Genomic DNA, 14905 nt, shown 5'->3' on the forward strand with positions numbered 1-14905 from the left:
CTCTCCTTTTCTTTCTAGGTTGTTCTACAACTTGCGGTCTTCCAATTCGCTAAGATGCCTTTTCGATTGCTTATCTTATAGTTGCTTATGTCGAATTGAAATATTGTTGTCTTCCTTGGTTCTATTCAAACATTCTTAAATGCGTTGTTTAGTTCTTCCGGTTGATATAATACTAACTCCATACTACGATATTGGTTTTGTTAATTATGCATACAAAATACTACGTTGAATGCGGACTCCCAATTTTAAGAATTTATTTCTCTTAATTTATAGTGAAATGATGTATCTGGCATAAGTAAAATGGCTTAGTTTTGCTAAAAAGTAGCCAGGGTAACCATTACAAATATTTTTTGCCGAACCCTTGGTTACAAAGATGGCGAAAAGTAGTTGTTTATATTAACATACGTTAATAGTTATCAACACTCTTTTATTTCCTGTTTTCGATGAGGGGAACATCCATACAAATAATGCAAACTAATCAACGTTCTAAGAGTTCTTATTCAAATGTGCTTTTTTATTTAACCAAGGAGAAAAAATGATCTAAGATTATGGTAATGAAAAGACGAGAAATTGAAGTCAGTGTAGCTATGACAACAACATCTGGTAATTTAGTAACAACAAGCTTCACTTACATATGGCCATATGGGTAGTACAGTGGAAACAGTAATACGAGTGTATGGGTAGTACATTGGAAATAGTAACACAAGTGTATATTTTCTTTTCTATTTTTTTTTTAACACAATACATGGATGGGGGATGAATGGATGATGGAGAATGGTGGGGGTGATGTTGGTTGTGGTGGGTACGGTGGTAGACGTTAGTCTGGCCGGTGGTGCATGGTTTGGGGTGGGAAAGAATAAAGTGGAGATAGGAGAGTATGAGAGAGGTGAAAGAGATGAGATAGAATATAACTTGAGAGGAGTGGAAATGAGAGATCAAAAGTGTAACTTGGGTAATAGTGCACTGCACCGAGTAAAATGCAGACTGTAAAAATCAACACCCAATTAAATATGGGCAATCAAGATGGCAATAACTCCGTCATAACGGCCAAAAAGTTGGCACAAATTATTCCCTGATATCGATTTCAAAGTTTCAAGTACAAAAAGACCAAAATTTGATTTTACTAGCATCACTTACTTGGCTACTTGCTATCTTAACCCTTTTCAAAAAAGATTCCAAAAACTCATGAGTCTACGTTGCCACATACTAACTGAATTATATTTTTCTTATGTCTTAGTTCTCACTTTGACCGATTTTTTTTTATCCATAAAAATTTTCCATAGAAATTTCATGTGGAGAACTCTATAGCCCTTAAGCCGCTTCATAAGATTTGATTTCTAGCCCCACCAATCTTCCTTGGTAAACAAACTTTATGTCACCCAATCAAACTAGGAGAATGTTAGGAAGGATTTTATTGCATACAAAATCTCTATTAATTTTGTCTAATTTATTATTGATAGAGGATGGAAGAAGAAAGTTTATTGTGCATATGAAAAGCCCCCTCTCCTATTAAGTACTCCCTCTTATTCTCCATATTCTTCCCCTTTGTTGGGGGCACAAGAATTAAGGAGGGTAATAAAGTATGAATTGTGGGTTGGGTGGGGTTTGGTGATAGGAGAGATGAATGAATAAAATAAGGAATTGTGAGTTGGGTGGGGTTTGATGATAGGAGAGAGGAATGAATAATTAGGAATTAAATAAGGAATTGTGAGTTGGGTGGGGTTTGATGATAGGAGAGAGGAATGAATAATTAGGAATTAAATAAGGAATTGTGAGTTGGGTGGGGTTTGATGATAGGAGAGAGAAATGAATAATTAGGAATTAAATAAGGAATTGTGAGTTGGGTGGGATTTGATGATAGGAGAGAGGAATGAATAATTAGGAATTAAATAAGAAATTGTGAGTTGGGTGGGGTTTGATGATAGGAGAGAGGAATGAATAATTAGGAATCAAATAAGGAATTGTGAGTTGGGTGGGGTTTGATGATAGGAGAGATGATATGTTCATTTTATATATACTTTTACCCCTCATTTTAGCTCGGTTTCTATTGATTATCATACTTTAATTAGTATACTTTTGAGCTAATTTTGTGTTCTAGGTGTATTGTTGTGTTTGTTACGGTTTTGTAGGAATCTAAGCATTTAGAGGCTTTTTCCTATGATTTTGTACACCAAGTTCACTAAGCTAAACAAGGCCAAACATTGGACTAAGCATGGAGCATTGGATTGGGTGTTTGCATGAAGAATTGTTGGATTGAAATGAGAATTACAAATGTTGCCAACAATCAAAGTCAAGCCCAACTTCAAGGTCCTTATTAAGGTCAAGCTTAGGATACCATGAAAGCTTAGGATGCCAAGATGAGCTTAGGATGCTAGGAATTGAGCACTACCGAAAGAAGCATAGAGATCCCTCACGCAATCAAGCACAAACTAAGTGGAGGGACGGTGGAACACACGGCCCCGATCGGGGCCACCCAACCCCGATCGGGGTTGCATGCTCCGTGATTGCTTTCGCTTTTCCTCCTCTCCTATAAATAGGAGAGGTATTCCTAAGTTCTAATCATCCAATTTTTACATCTCATTCTTAGTTCTTCATAGCCTTAAGCATTATATTTCTTTCAATAGTTTTCATATTAGTTTACAAATTAGTTAATCTTGTAGTTGTTAAACATTTAGTTATTATATATTCAAACATTTGGTTTCCAAGTTAGTTCTATCAAGCTACTACTTTGGTAATCTTTCTCTTATTTACATTTTGTATTTTGTTTATGAGTTTAGTATATGTCTTTTACATTTCATCATTAGTATACAATTTCCACTTTAGTTATAATTCCTACAATATGCCTTATAATCTAAATATCATTTGCATCTCTTTTACAAATATGAGTAGCTAAATTCTCTAGTCTAAAGGCTAGGGGAGCCATGCAAAAATCAAACATATAACATGATTAAATAAAGTCCATAATAATATTGATCATATTGCTTCTATCACATGCTTGTGCCACAATGTTTAATCTTTGTTTAAAGGTCTTATTCACTGATTAAGTTTGTTCATTCGTTCTAAAGTCGAGAGGCACGGAATTGAATTAGACTAAGCATGTGTGGTAGGACGACCTAGTCATGGACGAGAGTTTCTCTAGGACCCGGTCTATGGTTGATACTAATACCGTAAGGTGGGTATCTTTAAGCCTAAGCAATTGACAAGATTATTAGTATCAAGTTTATCATGTTTGTATGTTTACCTTTGCATGAGTGACCCGAATCCTTTAGACTACCTTTTATCATATTACTTTACATTGAAATTTTCATTAATCATCAAACCAAACAAACCAAACCATAAATCATAATCGACCTTGATAAAAATCTACTCATAACAATTCATGAAGTAATTCCCGTTTCCTTGTGTTCGACCCCTATTACTACATTTAATTGTGTTTAGGGAAATTATCTTTGCATAGGTACGCGATAAAACCTATCAAATTTTGGCGCCGTTGCCGGGGAAACGGTTTCATTACTTATTGAATTGACGATTTTTATCTTGTTTTTCTTTGTCTTGAGGAACACTTGTTCCTTGAGACCGTTACTTATCACTTCTCTAGAAATTGTTGTCTTATGCCCAGGTCCTCTCGAAGTGGAGAATTGCTCTCACCGGATTCCGATCCCGAGAAAACATTTAGGAGAAGACGACGTTTTTGGAAGGAAGTAAAAGAAGCCGCTTCTCCCATACAAATTGAAAGTGCTAGAAAGTCTTATTTAGACGATCTAGAGGTTCTTGAAGGGGAGGAGGTTTCTTGTTCATCAACTCCACCACCACCACCATCTACTACCAAAAAGATGGTGAAACTTTCCGATCACTCAAAGCCCACTTTGCGGCCATGCTTCCTACGGTATCACCACCACTCAAATTACCGCGCTGCAATTCGAGATCAAGCCGGCTTTCATTAGCCTTGTGGAGAGAAAGCAATTTGGAGGAAGTCCGTTGGAGGATCCCAATTTGCATGTGCAAAACTCTTGTGACTATTGCTCCATGATCCGTCAAACGGGCGTCACCCAAGACCAAATAAGGGAAATACTTTTCCCTTTCTCTTTGAAGGACAAGGCCAAGCTTTGGATCAATAGCCTTGACCGCACCACCTTGGAAATCACCAATTGGGAGACCTTGGCTCTCGCTTTTTATCAAAAGTTTTTTCCACGAGAAAACTCAAACTTTGAGAAGCCAAATCACCGGATTAAAATCAACAAGCTCTTGAGAGCTTATATGAAGCTTGGGAGAGGTACAAGGAGCTTCAAAGGCAATGCCCACATCATGGGCTAGATGAATGGTTTCTTGCAATAACATTCTACAATGGATGTTGTGCCGAGTCCCGAAGGATTCTTGATTCCGCCAACAATGGGCGGTTTGATCAAATTGACACCGATCTTGCTCATTCCACGATCGAATCTATGGCGGTCCATGATGCCCAATATGTCAATTCCCGAGTTGTGCCACCTAAAGGTAAAGAAGAATCCTCCAACAACTCCGTCTTGCTAGCTCAAATTGCTTTGCTCCAACAACAATTGGCGGAGAGGGATGCTAGAGATTCCATTCAACAAGTCAATGTCATGTCCTCAACAAACCAAATCGTTGTGTGTGAAGGTTGCGGAAGTGCGGGTCATTATGCCGCTCATTGCCGAACCCCCATTGAAGAGGTAAATGCTTTTCAAGCTTTTAGACAAAGTTCATATCCACCGGGTACATTTTCCAACACTTACAACCCGAATTCAAAATTCCATCCGAACTTGTCTTACACTAGCAATAATGTGCTAAACCCTCAACCTCCACCACAACAAAATGCCTATGTTCCTCAACAACAAAAGTATACCCCTCCACCGGGTTATCAAAATTAACAAAGGTTCCCACAAAACAATTACCAACAAAATCCACCACAAAATAGCCAACAAAACAATCAAGGAGGTGGTAAGCTTGAGGGCATGATAATCCAAATGCAAAGGGAGTTGCTGGCTCAAATTCAAAAGAATGATCAAGCTCATAGTGCTGCGGTCAAGATGTTGGAACAACAAGTGGCTCAATTAGCCACTTCTAACTCTCAAAGGAAGAACGGTCAACTACCTCCCCAAGGTGAGCAACCACATGAAACCGCTAATTCTATTTCCTTGAGAAGTGGTTCAAGCTATGATGGGTCATCCATGACTTTGGATGATGAGGTGGTTGTTAAAAAGGCTAAGCTTGGGGGAAATGACAAAGGGAAGGCTAGTGAAGAGCCTATTGTTAAAGATCGGGTGTCATTTCCTTATCGATTGTTGATGCTAAAGAGGAAGAGCAAGCTTGATGCCAAAGATGTTGGGTCTCCTATGCCAAAAGAAAGTGATGAGGTGGTTGTTGAAGAAATCTCTCCTAATGCTAAGGAGAGTGATGTCGTTTCAAACAAGGTGAGTGCTCCCAAAGAGATAGTGAAAGATGTGGAGGATGCTCCTCCAAAAGAAGTTGTTCAAATGCCATTTCCCCACCGTCTAACAAAGCACAAGGAGGAAGGTAAGTTTGCTAAATTTTTGGAAGTTTGTAAGAATTTGCAAGTCACCATCCCGTTTATGGAATTGATTACCCAAGTCCCTTCTTACGCAAAGTTTATGAAGGAAATCCTCTCAAAGAAGAGATCCTTCAATGTGGTTGAGACCATTGCTTTCACTGAAGAGTGTAGTGCACTCTTACAAAACAAGTCTCCCCCGAAACTTAAGGACCCCGGTAGCTATTCTATTCCTTGCACTATAGGCAAATATACCATTGACAAGGCCCTTTGCGACCTAGGTGCTAGTGTAAGCGTCATGCCTTATTCCCTTTGTGAAAAACTTAACATGAGTGCTTTAAAATGCACAAGTATTACATTGCAAATGGCGGATCGTTCTTTAAAGCGACCTCTAGGTGTCTTAGAAGATGTTCCCGTCAAAGTTGGCAAGTTTTTCATACCCGTTGACTTCCTCATACTTGATATGACTGAGGACCCACAAACCCCAATTATATTGGGTAGGCCATTTTTACGCACCGCGGGTGCGTTAATTGATGTGAAAAATGGGAGGTTGACGTTGGAAGTGGGTGATGACCGGGTTTCCTTTAGCAAAAACAACACCATTAGAAGCCCAATGTTACAAGAGTCTTGTTATTTATTTAGCACTGTGGACTCTTCTTATGCCTCTACTATGCTTGGATCCTCACTAATGGATCCGTTGGAGGACGATGTGGGTGTTGTTTGTCTTGTAGGAGCTGATGCTAAGGACGCTATTGCTAAAAGTGGAAAAAGGAAGAAAGGGAAATTTTATTTGAAGAATTTCAAATGGTTGAGAAACGCAAAGATAGCTATGAAATGGAGCTTGGTTGGTGGCAAGCTCAATGACAAAACTTGAATCAAATAGCTTCTTACGTCGTGCGGGACGTTAAACCAGCGCTTCTTGGGAGGCAACCCAAGCTTTTATTGCTTTTATTTATTTTTATTTTTTTCATTTTGCTGCAATTTATTGTTTTTTTTCGTAGATTAGAAATAAAATACTCGATTTGCAAATCAAGTAAGTTTTTAATTGCTTTGCATTTTAGTTTAGATCTCGCATCCCATTAAACATAACCTCTAGTCCTTCCTGTTTTGTGCTTTGAGCCATTTTTATGGTTTGATTGGGTGATTTGGATAGTTGGCACATTGAGGACAATGTGATGTTTAGCTTGGGGGGGATTGCATTTGCATATAGTATAGATTGGATTTGCATATAGTATAGATTGCATGCATTTGCATATAGTGTAGTTGCATGTAGTGTAGAAAATTTGAAAATTTTGAGAGAAATTTTTGCTTTATGCTTGCTTATAGCCTACTTTCCTCTTTGCTTATCCTATTAATAGCTTGTTGCTAATGATTTATTCTATAATGATGGGATATTAGCTACATGAGGATGTCTTGACATAGTAGGTAGGAGATGGAGAATGAACCGAATAGGCTTGATCTTGACTTTTGGCAAGCTACAAAATGGTAAGGTAGAACCTCTTTTGACCGACGCATCCATATCCGGTCTCTTTTAGGTGAGTGTAGGTGTCTCCTTATAAGGTGTGTTACATCAAAACGCACAAGTATGGTTTTCATGTCATCTCTTGGTAAGCATTCATTCATTTGTTATAGCATTTTGGAGAATTTTCCCTTCACAAACAATTTTCCCTAGTTACAGCATTTTGGAGAATTTTCCCTTCACAAACAATTTTCCCTAGCTACATTATAAATTGCCTACCCTTGTTAAGCTAGTAGCTTTGTTTGTCCTTGTTCGGGTGCTCAATTGGGATTTATTTCAAAGTTTGGACAATCATGTGAGCTTGGTCTTAATGCTCAAGAAAGAAAAGAAAGAAAAAGTGATGATAAATTGAATTGAAAAAATCAAGAAGAAAAAGAAATGAATAAGCATGAAAGAAAATGAAAAAAAGAGATGAATAAATTGAAAAAGAAAAAAAAAAAAGGAAAAAGAGAAGAAGAAGTTGATGTGAGAAATTCTCATGCATTATTCATATATTTTGGAGGATTTTCTCATGGTTTGCATTGCAAAATTGGGTTAGAAATAGGATTGAGCACCTTTACAATTTGGTAGTTGATAGCTTGACTTAGCTCCACATTACCATAATTCATTTGTTCCCCCTTCTTACCCATTACATTATTGCCTTCTTCCTACCCATTTGGCTTCTTTATCATGCTTACATATGATTATCCTTGCTTACTAGTTTTGACATGTTTACCATATTAGATTGCGGACACATTGTTATAAGTTGAGGATAGTTGAGTGTTCACTCACAACAAATTGTCCTTTCACATATAAAAGAGTTTGAGTGTCCCGTGAGAGTCCATAAGTCGAAAGATCATGCAGGAGCTCAAAGGTTCATTCAAAGTTTTCTATGCTACGCCGTCGTGTAAATCTCATCCATGTCTTGCTTTATTCCTTGCCCATGTTGTTTCGGGTTTTTAAATCGTTATGCTTAGCTTGTTTAGGATATAGCATTTGATGGATTTGGTTTCTTGCTTGAGGACAATCAAGGGTTTAGCTTGGGGGAGTTTGATATGTTCATTTTATATATACTTTTACCCCTCATTTTAGCTCGGTTTCTATTGATTATCATACTTTAATTAGTATACTTTTGAGCTAATTTTGTGTTCTAGGTGTATTGTTGTGTTTGTTACGGTTTTGTAGGAATCTAAGCATTTAGAGGCTTTTTCCTATGATTTTGTACACCAAGTTCACTAAGCTAAACAAGGCCAAACATTGGACTAAGCATGGAGCATTGGATTGGGTGTTTGCATGAAGAATTGTTGGATTGAAATGAGAATTACAAATGTTGCCAACAATCAAAGTCAAGCCCAACTTCAAGGTCCTTATTAAGGTCAAGCTTAGGATACCATGAAAGCTTAGGATGCCAAGATGAGCTTAGGATGCTAGGAATTGAGCACTACCGAAAGAAGCATAGAGATCCCTCACGCAATCAAGCACAAACTAAGTGGAGGGACGGTGGAACACACGGCCCCGATCGGGGCCACCCAACCCCGATCGGGGTTGCATGCTCCGTGATTGCTTTCGCTTTTCCTCCTCTCCTATAAATAGGAGAGGTATTCCTAAGTTCTAATCATCCAATTTTTACATCTCATTCTTAGTTCTTCATAGCCTTAAGCATTATATTTCTTTCAATAGTTTTCATATTAGTTTACAAATTAGTTAATCTTGTAGTTGTTAAACATTTGGTTATTATATATTCAAGCATTTGGTTTCCAAGTTAGTTCTATCAAGCTACTACTTTGGTAATCTTTCTCTTATTTACATTTTGTATTTTGTTTATGAGTTTAGTATATGTCTTTTACATTTCATCATTAGTATACAATTTCCACTTTAGTTATAATTCCTACAATATGCCTTATAATCTAAATATCATTTGCATCTCTTTTACAAATATGAGTAGCTAAATTCTCTAGTCTAAAGGCTAGGGGAGCCATGCAAAAATCAAACATATAACATGATTAAATAAAGTCCATAATAATATTGATCATATTGCTTCTATCACATGCTTGTGCCACAATGTTTAATCTTTGTTTAAAGGTCTTATTCACTGATTAAGTTTGTTCATTCGTTCTAAAGTCGAGAGGCACGGAATTGAATTAGACTAAGCATGTGTGGTAGGACGACCTAGTCATGGACGAGAGTTTCTCTAGGACCCGGTCTATGGTTGATACTAATACCGTAAGGTGGGTATCTTTAAGCCTAAGCAATTGACAAGATTATTAGTATCAAGTTTATCATGTTTGTATGTTTACCTTTGCATGAGTGACCCGAATCCTTTAGACTACCTTTTATCATATTACTTTACATTGAAATTTTCATTAATCATCAAACCAAACAAACCAAACCATAAATCATAATCGACCTTGATAAAAATCTACTCATAACAATTCATGAAGTAATTCCCGTTTCCTTGTGTTCGACCCCTATTACTACATTTAATTGTGTCTAGGGAAATTATCTTTGCATAGGTACGCGATAAAACCTATCAAGAGAGTAATGAATAATTAGGAATTAAATAAGGAATTGTGAGTTGAGTGGGGTTTGGTGATAGGAGAGAGGAATGAATAAAATAAGATTAAAAGTTTCCAAAAAAGGAAAGAGGAAGAAAACCTGAATAATCCGTTTTAAGAAATAGGGAAGAAAATGGAGAATAAGAGGGAGTAACATTATCAAGAACTAGGGCTTTTCATTTCGATGATTCAGTGCAAAAATATTCAATAATACCTTCAAATATATTTTTAAGCACTCTCCTATCAATTAAAGCACAACCTAAATACTTACATGTATGAGCTTCCTCGTTCATACAAAAAATGCTTCTAAATGACTCGTTCATACAAAAAATGCTTTTAAATGACTCGCGAAGTTATCGATCAATATTTTTAGTGCATTGAAAATTAATTTTTTTAATCAAAATTAACAAATTATATTGATATTGTATAAAATTTATGTAAAATTGGTTAGTCTTGTTTAAGACGGTACTATCACCTTAAGTTTAGGGTGTTGATTTTCGTAGTACACATTTTACTAATTGTAATACTTTTTTTTTACCATTTTACCCCTCTCATTTTTTTCATTTTTTTCCCTATCTTTCTCCATCTCCTCGATCCACCAACCACCACACATCACCAACCACCATCCTTCACTGCCCACTTCCCCATCAGCCTCTCCCTTAAGCACCGCCACCGCCCAATACCCTTCCGTCGTTGCCCACAACTAAGGCAACATGCTCTCACTCATAGTGTGAGCCTCAGTGAAGTTGATTGTATGGATCACAATTAATCATGATGTCGTTCCACATCAGTAGAAATCAACATTGTTGATCATCATATCAATCATGTGTTATGCTCAAATGAAAAGGAATTCAGTATCATTGAATTTGATAGCAGGGTAAAGTCGTCACACCCTTATCAAAAGTAATTTATAAAGCCCAATTAAAAAGTATTTAATCGGGGCCGAACACAAAGATGGCAGGGGTGTATACTTAGTCCGTATAAGTCCTGTTTTAGTCAAATAAAAATAAGGTTGGTTGATTTTAAACTAAGATCAACAAGGTATAAAATTTAAACTAAATGAAATTGTTCTTAATTAATAAGGGAAGACTAAGGTCTTTAGGTTCACAAAGGGCAATTAGGGGGAGAAACAAGATCTAACAAGAGATGGGTAATAATAGTGGTCAAGGATTTAGGACTAATTTCTTAGTCACCTTAAGTCCCTCAATAAGTTGTCACTTGATTAAGATGAACTTGCTACAAACAAAGCATAAAGACTATCTAATAGCATAGTGTGATGATCCGCACACTTCGAACCCTTAGATTTATTCATGCTTATGTAATTTTATTTCCCTTGTATATTTTTAGTAAATACTTTCCTTGTTTAGCATAGTTAGCATAGCGTTTCTTTCCATAAATAGGTATATCGCTATTCTACACTAGTTTTGTAATTTCAATGTCTCCTGCTACCAGAATGTAAATATCAAATTTCCCTTTTTAGGAAGTACTAGTGAATGAAAATTTGCGTCCTACCTTGTGCCTTCGTGTTGCTTGTTGTTGCTTTGTTGTGAACGACTCTGTGCCTTCACTTTTCTAACAAGCCGTGTCTGTGGGATCGACACTAGGATTCCGACTCACACACCCGAGACCGATTACGAATGCCTAGTGCTTGACAAACACTAGTGCTTGACGCTCTCGTTGCAATCCTGTCGAGTGTTGCCGTGACCCGAGTATCGTGCTAGTGAGCGATCCTTCACTAGTACGAAGATCCTTGTCGCCTGCATCTTGCCTTGAGCCGGGCAAGGGTGCGCGCCACGATCCGGAAAAAGTACCGGACCGTGACATATAGGCACCAAGATGGATCAAATGTGTCTAAGAAAGACTCCAACTTTCATTTAAGCATCTCAATAAACACTTCTAAAACCATCCAATAGCATAATGCACCAAGATAAGTTAAACATGTTAATGAAAAATTCAAACTTTCATTCAAACATTTCATCGAACACTTCATATGCATGAGAATAGAAACCACATAATCACCCAATTCAAAAGGTTAACAACCCAAATTCATCCCCTTAATTACCCAAATTCCCCCTAGACCCTAGATTAGACTACTCACACATGTTTATGGGTGAGAATTCAACAATAAATTGCAACAATTCACAAACAAACATTGCAAATATGATAAAGATTAATACTTTGAATAAATAACAAACAATTGAGACCATAAATGTAAACTAATGAAGTAATTGTAAATAAAAGATGAGAATTGTACCAACAAAGAGGAAAGAAACAAGCTTGGATAATAATGGAAGATGAATTTCTTCTTGTCTTCCAAATACAACCCAAATATTAAATGTAAACTATTGGAAATTGAAGAACTTGCTTAAACAAAGGAAGAATTCAACTAATAATTAAAGAGAGATTACAACTTTTATTCAATAGAAATGAGAGAGGAAATATTAGGGTTCTACAGTATTGAGAGAAAGACTAATTTTCTAGTCTAATTTTTATTTGGGAAAGTGGCAAATAAGCCCCATACGTTTGACTATATGTGCATATTACCCCCATAATAAGTTTCAACATGTGCAAATTAACCCCATAACTTTACGTTATGGTGCAATTTAGTTATACTTTTTAATGTTGTAATTTTAAAATATGAGAATTAAATTAATAAATTAATCAAATTTATAAATATAATTACTAATCTTTTAAAAGTCAATTTTACCCTTCGTATCACCGCTCCCCTACATGCCTCCCACCGACCACCATCTTTACCGGCCACCTACCTCCAAACCTCAGCTCACACCTGAGATTAGTACAACAAAATCACCATAAACCACCAAGATATTTGCCACACTCTTCATTTGTCGACCATCTTTACCGCCTCATTCTCAACAAAATCGACCCCAAACACACAATCATCATCCCGTAATGCGGGTAGAGTAATTAGGTTGTGGGTGTCGGTAAAGCTATGTGGTTTTAGTGGGCTGTGGAGGGTGGCGTTATAGGCGGTGGTGAAAGTGCAGGTGGTGTGGCCTATGAGGTCGTAGGATATCCGACGAACTAGATTTAGATTTTAAGGATCAACGGAGTGAAGTAGGGGTAGGGTTGTCCATAGACAACAATTATTAAAAATTGTGGAGAAAATAAATTGGGGAAAAAGGGTAATATATTAAAATATAGTCAAATAAATTAATGGTGGTGAATTGCAACATAACGTAAAGTTATGCGGTTAATTTGCACATGTTGAAACTTATGGGGGTAATATGCACATAGAGTCAAACTTATGGGGCTTATTTGTCACTTCCCTGAATTTTTATTCTAATGTCTATTTCTCATGTAAAATGAGAGGAGACTTATATAACATCCTCTAATTACAATTTTAATTAGACTAATGATAATAATAATAATAATCTAATAATAATAATAATTCTAATAATAATAGTAATAATACTTTAAGTATGGTAATAAATGAGTTTAGATTCAATTTCTCATGATATATTGATGTAAATTTTTCCTTTTTAAACATCTTAACATGTGCCTATTGGGCACATTTTAGAAAAACCCTACTAATAATAATAAACCTAATAATACAAAACAAATCGACAAAACAAAACCAATGTCGACACAATTGAAATGAAGGACAAAAAGGGAGCAGTGGGCCCCTGCCGGCAAGCCGGCCAGGGCACCGGCAGCGAGTAACTTGAAGCGAGAGGAAGAATTGATGTGGGTGTAGTGGGTCTCGGCCTGTTGGCTTCCGGGGCACCGACATAGGGAACAAGAACTAATTGATGCGGTTTCGAGTTTGAGGCTTGCGTGCTGTATGCCGGTAGGCCGGCTGCCGGTGGCCAGGCCAGCAGCAAGATCTTCACAAAAAGGAGGAGAAAAGAGTGTGTTCTATGCCGGTATAGGGGTCGGCTGCCGGGGCACCGACATAGGTGCGAATTGGGTTGTTGATGAATGACGATGGTGATGGGTTATGATGGTGGCGAATTGTATGGTGAGGTCGTGATGATTGATTGGTGGTGGAGTGGTGGCTGCTGTTGGTCGTTGAGTTACCATGTCGCTGTCGGTGTCAATTCGGCAGTGGCGGCCCATGTTGGTTGCAGGTTTGAACTCGGGAGAACAAAGACGAGTGAAGATGGAGCATGGTAGTCGAATTGAAGCTCGATTGGCGGTGCTCCGCATCTGGGTTGGCTTGATTATGATTCTTTGATCTGGGCAAGGGAGTACACGAGTGACGATGGTTGGGTGGTTCACTCGGTGTTGGTGGAGTTGTGGTTGTCGCGGATGGTGCACGAATGACGATGAATTGACGGTGATGAAGGATGGTGATGTCGTGTTTGATGATTTGTGCAGGGGGATGCTAAGATGGTGATGGGTGAATTGAAGCAGGGGATGGTGTCGGTTGAACGGAGTTGTTGATGATGGTGATGCAGGGGAAGATGAATGAGCAGGAATAACAGGGGATTGATTTTGGTAATTAAAGGTCAAAGGTTGACCTTTATTTTCCTCTCTTTAATTTGTAGCTTTGACCCGTCTCGACTCTCAATTTCCGCCTTGATTCACTTGATCTCCGTCTTATTTCCTTTCACGAACTCGGACCTACAAAAATTAAATAAACAAAAGTAGTAACTAATTCTCGATATATGACATTATTCATATTATTTAGAATTAAAATTAATAATTACTAATTAACAAATAAAACGAGCTATAAAACTAAATTCCGACAAATAAATATATTTATTCACGATAAATAGGATCAAACTATTAAATACTAATTAAACTAATAAATGAGCTATTTAACGAATAAGGCACACAAAATCGAGTCAGGATAAGGTATAAATGCGGGGTAAAAGCTACCAAAATACTACTCATCAGAATCTGAACGAAATGAATTACCATAAACCCTAAATAAAATTCTACCAAAAAAAATAAATAAATCCTAAATAAAATAAAATAGATGTAAAAAAACTCGAAAAAAATACTAATTTAATCAATAATGCGCAATTAACAAATTGAATATATGATTTGTATTAAAATTATCGTTCATAATTCAAGAAATTTGATTGAATAGACAAGGTGTGTGGTTAGTAATTTGGGGAATGGATTTAGAGATTTTTTTTTAATCAGGGTATGCAAATGGAAAGTAGTGTGCAAATAGTAATGTAATGAGTAAAAAGCGTACTACGAAAATTACGTAAGTTTAATATGGGACAAATATCACCCCACAATCCCATATGCAGGGCTGTTTTTGACGGGGGTGCAGGGGTTCATCTGCACCCTATTTGCCCAAAAATAATTACAATTTTGTTTAGTAATGGAGCACATAAATTACGTGGGTCT

The 14905-nt window shown here is 37.1% G+C and overlaps 1 non-coding gene across 1 annotated transcript; it reads right to left on the reverse strand.

Annotated features, from left to right (window-relative positions):
• Window positions 1–4204: 4204 nt before the first annotated feature.
• LOC141619364 (small nucleolar RNA R71) lies at window positions 4205–4312 on the reverse strand. The gene has a single exon (XR_012531672.1). It is a non-coding gene; the product is annotated as a small nucleolar RNA R71 (small nucleolar RNA).
• Window positions 4313–14905: the final 10593 nt, after the last annotated feature.

This window comes from Silene latifolia, chromosome 1 (assembly GCF_048544455.1).
Source record: "Silene latifolia isolate original U9 population chromosome 1, ASM4854445v1, whole genome shotgun sequence".
NCBI lineage: Eukaryota > Viridiplantae > Streptophyta > Magnoliopsida > Caryophyllales > Caryophyllaceae > Silene > Silene latifolia.